Source organism: Bufo gargarizans, chromosome 6 (assembly GCF_014858855.1).
Source record: "Bufo gargarizans isolate SCDJY-AF-19 chromosome 6, ASM1485885v1, whole genome shotgun sequence".
Lineage (NCBI taxonomy): Eukaryota > Metazoa > Chordata > Amphibia > Anura > Bufonidae > Bufo > Bufo gargarizans.
The window spans coordinates 376,227,071-376,235,675 of NC_058085.1; positions in this window are offsets into that span (position 1 = coordinate 376,227,071).

The following is an 8,605-nucleotide window of genomic DNA, read 5'->3' on the forward strand; positions in this document are numbered from 1 at the left end:
ATAATGTATATACTGTCCTATAATACTGTATATACTGCCCTATAATAATGTATATACTGTATATACTGCCATATAATAATGTATATACTGTATATACTGCCCTATAATGTATATACTGCCCTATAATAATGTATATACTGCTCTATAATAATGTATATACTGCCCTATAATGTATATACTGTCCTATAATACTGTATATACTGCCCTATAATAATGTATATACTGTATATACTGCCTTTATAATGTATATAATGTATATACTTCCCTATAATGTATAAACTGCCCTATAATGTATATACTGCCCTATAATAATGTATATACTGTATATACTGCTCTATAATAATGTATATACGGTATATACTGCCATATAATAATGTATATACTATATATACTGCCTGATAATAATGTATATACTGTATATACTGCCCTACAATGTATATACTGCCCTATAATAATGTATATACTGTATATACTGCCATATAATAATGTATATACTGTATATACTGCCCTATAATGTATATACTGCCCTATAATAATGTATATACTGCTCTATAATAATGTATATACTGTATATACTGCCCTATAATGTATATACTGTCTTATAATACTGTATATACTGCCCTATAATAATGTATATACTGTATATACTGCGCTATAATAATGTATATACTGTATATTCTGCCATATGATGTATATACTGTATATACTTCCCTATAATGTATATACTGCACTATAATGTATATACTGGCCTATAATAATGTATATGCTTCCCTATAATGTATATACTGACCTATAATGTATATACTGCCCTATAATAATGTATATACTGTATATACTGCCCGATAATATATATACGGCTCTATAATAATGTATATACTGCACTATAATGTATATAATGCCCTATAATACTGTATATACTGTATATACCGCCCTATAATAATGTATATACTGCCCTATAATGTATATACTGTATATACTGCCCTATAATAATTTATACACTGTATATACTGCCCTATAATAACATATATAATGTATATACTGCCCTATAATGTATATACTGCCCTAAAATAATGTATATACTGCCCTGTAATAACGTATATACTGTATATACTGCCCTATAATAACGTATATACTACCCTATAATGTATATACTGTAAATACTGCCATATAATAATGTATATACTGCCCTATATTAATGTATATACTGCCCTATAATAATGTATATACTGTATATACTGCCATATAATAACGTATATACTGTATACACCGCCTTATAATAATGTATATACTGTATATACTGCCCTATAATGTATATACTGCCCTATAATAATGTATATACTTTATATACTGCCCGATAATGTATATACTGCCCTATAATAACGTATATACTGTATATACTTCCCTATAATGTATATACTGTATATATGCCATATAATAATGTGTATACTGTATGTACTTCCCTATAATGTATATACGGACCTATAATGTATATACTGTCCTATAATGTATATACTGTATACACTGACCTATAATAACATATATAATGTATATACTGCCCTAAAATAATGTATATACTGTCTATACTGCTCTATAATTTATATACTGTATATACTGCCTTTTAATGTATATACTTCCCTATAATGTATATACTGTTCTATAATAATGTATATACTGTATATACTGCCCTATAATAATGTATATACTGCCCTAAATTGTATATACTGTATATACTTCCCTATAATGTATATACTGCCTTATAATGTATATACTGCCCTATAATAACGTATATACTGTATATACTGCCCTATAATAATGTATATACTGTATATACTGCCCTATAATGTATATACTGCCCTATAATAATGTATATACTGTATATACTGCCCTATAATGTATATACTGTATATACTGCCCTATAATAACGTATATACTGCTCTGTAATAATATATATACTGTATTTACTGCCCTATAATGTATATACTGACCCATAATAATTTATACACTGCCCTATAATAACATATATATTCTATATATTGCCCTATAATAATGTATATACTGTATATACTGCCCTATAATGTATATACTGACCCATAATAATTTATTTACTGTCCTATAATAACATATATACTGTATATATTGCCCATAATAATGTATATACTGTATATACTGACCCATAATAATGTATATACTGTGTATACTGCTCTATAATAACATATACTGCATATACTTACCCATAATGTATATACTGTGTATACTGCTCTATAATAATGTATATCCTGCCCTATAATAATGTATATACTGCCCTTTAATGTATATACTGTGTATACTGCCCTATAATAATGTTTATACTGTATATACTGACTAATAATGTTTATACTGTATATACTGACCTATAATGTATATACTGTATATACTGACCCATAATGTATATACTGTGTATACTGACTCATAATGTATATACTGACCTATAATGTATATACTGTGTATACTGCCCTATTATAGCGTATATTCTCTGTATACTGCCCTATAATGTATATACTGTGTATACTGATCTATAATACCGTATATACTGTGTATACTGACCCTTAATAACATATATACTGAATATATGGATCTATAATTTTTACTGTATAGACCCATCTATAATTATAATATAATGTACAGGAGGATTCTCTACGGAGCAGCTCGTGTGCTGTAATTATATAATGTACAGGAGGATTCTCTACGGAGCAGCGCATGTGCTGTAATTGTATAATGTGCAGGAGGATTCTCTACAGAGCAGCGCGTGTGCTGTAATTATATAATGTACAGGAGGATTCTCTACGGAGCAGCGCGTGTGCTGTAATTATATAATGTACAGGAGGATTCTCTACGGAGCTGCGCGTGTGCTGTAATTATATAATGTACAGGAGGATTCTCTACAGAGCAGCGCGTGTGCTGTAATTGTATAATGTGCAGGAGGATTCTCTACAGAGCAGCGCGTGTGCTGTAATTATATAATGTACAGGAGGATTCTCTACAGAGCAGCGCATGTGCTGTAATTATATAATGTGCAGGAGGATTCTCTACAGAGCAGCGCGTGTGCTGTAATTATATAATGTACAGGAGGATTCTCTACGGAGCAGCGCGTGTGCTGTAATTATATAATGTACAGGAGGATTCTCTACGGAGCAGCGCGTGTGCTGTAATTATATAATGTACAGGAGGATTCTCTACAGTGCAGCGCGTGTGCTGTAATTATATAATGTGCAGGAGGATTCTCTACAGAGCAGCGCGTGTGCTGTAATTATATAATGTACAGGAGGATTCTCTACGGAGCAGCGCGTGTGCTGTAATTATATAATGTGCAGGAGGATTCTCTACAGAGCAGCGCGTGTGCTGTAATTATATAATGTACAGGAGGATTCTCTACGGAGCAGCGCATGTGCTGTAATTATATAATGTATAGGAGGATTCTCTACAGAGCAGCGCATGTGCTGTAATTATATAATGTACAGGAGGATTCTCTACAGAGCAGCGCGTGTGCTGTAATTGTATAATGTGCAGGAGGATTCTCTACAGAGCAGCGCGTGTGCTGTAATTATATAATGTACAGGAGGATTCTCTACAGAGCAGCGCGTGTGCTGTAATTATATAATGTACAGGAGGATTCTCTACAGAGCAGCGCGTGTGCTGTAATTATATAATGTACAGGAGGATTCTCTACGGAGCAGCGCGTGTGCTGTAATTATATAATGTACAGGAGGATTCTCTACAGAGCAGCGCGTGTGCTGTAATTATATAATGTACAGGAGGATTCTCTACAGAGCAGCGCGTGTGCTGTAATGATATAATGTACAGGAGGATTCTCTACAGAGCAGCGCGTGTGCTGTAATTATATAATGTACAGGAGGATTCTCTACGGAGCAGCGCGTTTGCTGTAATTATATAATGTACAGGAGGATTCTCTACGGAACAGCGCGTGTGCTGTAATTATATAATGTACAGGAGGATTCTCTACAGAGCAGCGCGTGTACTGTAATTATATAATGTACAGGAGGATTCTCTACGGAGCAGCGCGTGTACTGTAATTATATAATGTACAGGAGGATTCTCTACAGAGCAGCGCGTGTGCTGTAATGATATAATGTACAGGAGGATTCTCTACAGAGCAGCGCGTGTACTGTAATTATATAATGTACAGGAGGATTCTCTACAGAGCAGCGCGTGTGCTGTAATTATATAATGTATAGGAGGATTCTCTACAGAGCAGCGCGTGTGCTGTAATGATATAATGTACAGGAGGATTCTCTACAGAGCAGCGCGTGTACTGTAATTATATAATGTACAGGAGGATTCTCTACGGAGCAGCGCGTGTGCTGTAATTATATAATGTACAGGAGGATTCTCTACAGAGCAGCTCGTGTGCTGTAATTATATAATGTACAGGAGGATTCTCTACAGAGCAGCGCGTGTGCTGTAATTATATAATGTACAGGAGGATTCTCTACGGAGCAGCGCGTGTGCTGTAATTATATAATGTACAGGAGGATTCTCTACAGAGCAGCGCGTGTGCTGTAATTATATAATGTACAGGAGGATTCTCTACAGAGCAGCGCGTGTGCTGTAATTATATAATGTACAGGAGGATTCTCTACAGAGCAGCGCGTGTACTGTAATTATATAATGTACAGGAGGATTCCCTACAGAGCAGCGCGTGTGCTGTAATTATATAATGTACAGGAGGATTCTCTACGGAGCAGCGCGCGTGCTGTAATTATATAATGTATAGGAGGATTCTCTACGGAGCAGCGCGTGTGCTGTAATTATATAATGTACAGGAGGATTCTCTACAGTGCAGCGCGTGTGCTGTAATTATATAATGTACAGGAGGATTCTCTACAGAGCAGCTCGTGTGCTGTAATTATATAATGTACAGGAGGATTCTCTACAGAGCAGCGCGTGTGCTGTAATTATATAATGTACAGGAGGATTCCCTACAGAGCAGCGCGTGTGCTGTAATTATATAATGTGCAGGAGGATTCTCTACGGAGCAGCGCGTGTGCTGTAATTATATAATGTACAGGAGGATTCCCTACAGAGCAGCGCGTGTGCTGTAATTATATAATGTACAGGAGGATTCTCTACAGAACAGCGCGTGTACTGTAATTATATAATGTACAGGAGGATTCTCTACAGAGCAGCGCGTGTGCTGTAATGATATAATGTACAGGAGGATTCTCTACGGAGCAGCGCGTGTGCTGTAATTATATAATGTACAGGAGGATTCTCTACGGAGCAGCGCTTGTGCTGTAATGATATAATGTACAGGAGGATTCTCTACGGAGCAGCGCATGTGCTGTAATTATATAATGTACAGGAGGATTCTCTACGGAGCAGCTCGTGTGCTGTAATTATATAATGTACAGGAGGATTCTCTACGGAGCAGCGCATGTGCTGTAATTATATAATGTACAGGAGGATTCTCTACAGTGCAGCGCGTGTGCTGTAATTATATAATGTACAGGAGGATTCCCTACAGAGCAGCGCGTGTGCTGTAATTATATAATGTACAGGAGGATTCCCTACAGAGCAGCGCGTGTGCTGTAATTATATAATGTACAGGAGGATTCCCTACAGAGCAGCGCGTGTGCTGTAATTATATAATGTACAGGAGGATTCCCTACAGAGCAGCGCGTGTGCTGTAATTATATAATGTACAGGAGAATTCTCTACGGAGCAGCGCGTATGCTGTAATTATATAATGTGCAGGAGGATTCTCTACGGAGCAGCGCGTGTGCTGTAATTATATAATGTACAGGAGAATTCTCTACGGAGCAGCGCGTATGCTGTAATTATATAATGTGCAGGAGGATTCTCTACGGAGCAGCGCGTGTGCTGTAATTATATAATGTACAGGAGAATTCTCTACAGAGCAGCGCGTGTGCTGTAATTATATAATGTACAGGAGGATTCTCTACGGAGCAGCGCGTGTACTGTAATTATATAATGTGCAGGAGGATTCTCTACAGAGCAGCGCGTGTGCTGTAATCATATAATGTACAGGAGGATTCTCTATGGAGCAGTGCGTGTGTGCTGTAATTATATAATGTGCAGGAGGATTCTCTACAGTGCAGCGCGTGTACTGTAATTATATAATGTACAGGAGGATTCTCTACAGAGCAGCGCGTGTACTGTAATTATATAATGTACAGGAGGATTCTCTACAGAGCAGCGCGTGTGCTGTAATTATATAATGTACAGGAGGATTCTCTACGGAGCAGCGCGTGTACTGTAATTATATAATGTACAGGAGGATTCTCTACGGAGCAGCGCGTGTGCTGTAATTATATAATGTACAGGAGGATTCTCTACGGAGCAGCGCGTGTGCTGTAATTATATAATGTACAGGAGGATTCTCTACAGAGCAGCGCGTGTACTGTAATTATATAATGTGCAGGAGGATTCCCTACGGAGCAGCGCGTGTGCTGTAATTATATAATGTGCAGGAGGATTCTCTACGGAGCAGCGCGTGTGCTGTAATTATATAATGTACAGGAGGATTCTCTACGGAGCAGCGCGTGTGCTGTAATTATATAATGTACAGGAGGATTCTCTACGGAGCAGCGCGTGTGCTGTAATTATATAATGTACAGGAGGATTCTCTACAGAGCAGCGCGTGTGCTGTAATTATATAATGTACAGGAGGATTCTCTACGGAGCAGCGCGTGTGCTGTAATTATATAATGTACAGGAGGATTCTCTACGGAGCAGCGCGTGTGCTGTAATTATATAATGTACAGGAGGATTCTCTACGGAGCAGCGCGTGTGCTGTAATGATATAATGTGCAGGAGGATTCTCTACGGAGCAGCGCGTGTGCTGTAATCATATAATGTGCAGGAGGATTCTCTACGGAGCAGCGCGTGTGCTGTAATCATATAATGTGCAGGAGGATTCTCTACAGAGCAGCGCGTGTGCTGTAATTATATAATGTACAGGAGGATTCCCTACAGAGCAGCGCGTGTGCTGTAATTATATAATGTACAGGAGGATTCTCTACGGAGCAGCGCGTGTGCTGTAATTATATAATGTACAGGAGGATTCTCTACGGAGCAGCGCGTGTGCTGTAAGGATATAATGTACAGGAGGATTCTCTACGGAGCAGCGCGTGTGCTGTAATTATATAATGTACAGGAGGATTCTCTACAGAGCAGCGCGTGTGCTGTAATGATATAATGTACAGGAGGATTCTCTACAGAGCAGCGCGTGTGCTGTAATTATATAATGTACAGGAGGATTCTCTACAGAGCAGCGCGTGTGCTGTAATTATATAATGTACAGGAGGATTCTCTACAGAGCAGCGCGTGTGCTGTAATTATATAATGTACAGGAGGATTCTCTACGGAGCAGCGCATGTGCTGTAATTATATAATGTACAGGAGGATTCTCTACAGAGCAGCGCGTGTGCTGTAATTATATAATGTACAGGAGGATTCTCTACAGAGCAGCGCATGTGCTGTAATTATATAATGTACAGGAGGATTCTCTACAGAGCAGCGCGTGTGCTGTAATTATATAATGTACAGGAGGATTCTCTACAGAGCAGCGCGTGTGCTGTAATTGTATAATGTGCAGGAGGATTCTCTACAGAGCAGCGCGTGTGCTGTAATTATATAATGTACAGGAGGATTCTCTACAGAGCAGCGCGTGTGCTGTAATTATATAATGTACAGGAGGATTCTCTACGGAGCAGCGCATGTGCTGTAATTGTATAATGTGGTGGCTTAGTCAGGCTGTACTGGTCGGTGGCTTAGTCAGGCTGGACTGGTCGGTGGCTTAGTCAGGCTGTACTGGTCGGTGGCTTAGTCAGGCTGGACTGGTCGGTGGCTTAGTCAGGCTGTACTGGTCTGTGGCTTAGTCAGGCTGTACTGGTCGGTGGCTTAGTCAGGCTGGACTGGTCGGTGGCTTAGTCAGGCTGTACTGGTCGGTGGCTTAGTCAGGCTGGACTGGTCGGTGGCTTAGTCAGGCTGTACTGGTCGGTGGCTTAGTCAGGCTGGACTGGTCGGTGGCTTAGTCAGGCTGTACTGGTCTGTGGCTTAGTCAGGCTGTACTGGTCGGTGGCTTAGTCAGGCTGGACTGGTCGGTGGCTTAGTCAGGCTGTACTGGTCGGTGGCTTAGTCAGGCTGGACTGGTCGGTGGCTTAGTCAGGCTGTACTGGTCGGTGGCTTAGTCAGGCTGGACTGGTCGGTGGCTTAGTCAGGCTGTACTGGTCTGTGGCTTAGTCAGGCTGTACTGGTCTGTGGCTTAGTCAGGCTGTACTGGTCTGTGGCTTAGTCAGGCTGTACTGGTCGGTGGCTTAGTCAGCTGTACTGGTCAGTGGCTTGGTCAGGGGTGCTTTGTTTTTCTAGGGCTTCTTGGTGTAGCAAGGCTTTGTGATGGTAGGAGCTGGGACGGCTGTTATGTAGACAGGTTCTGAATGATAGCGCCTCTTCTGGACACCAAGGCATAGTGGGAATCTGCCCAGGTCTGCTTGACCGGCGCTGTTAGAGGTGCTCCGATGGACCTGGAGGAGATGTTTTACAGAATTCTAGGTGCCATACTGTTGGGGTAAGGGCTCTTTCACAC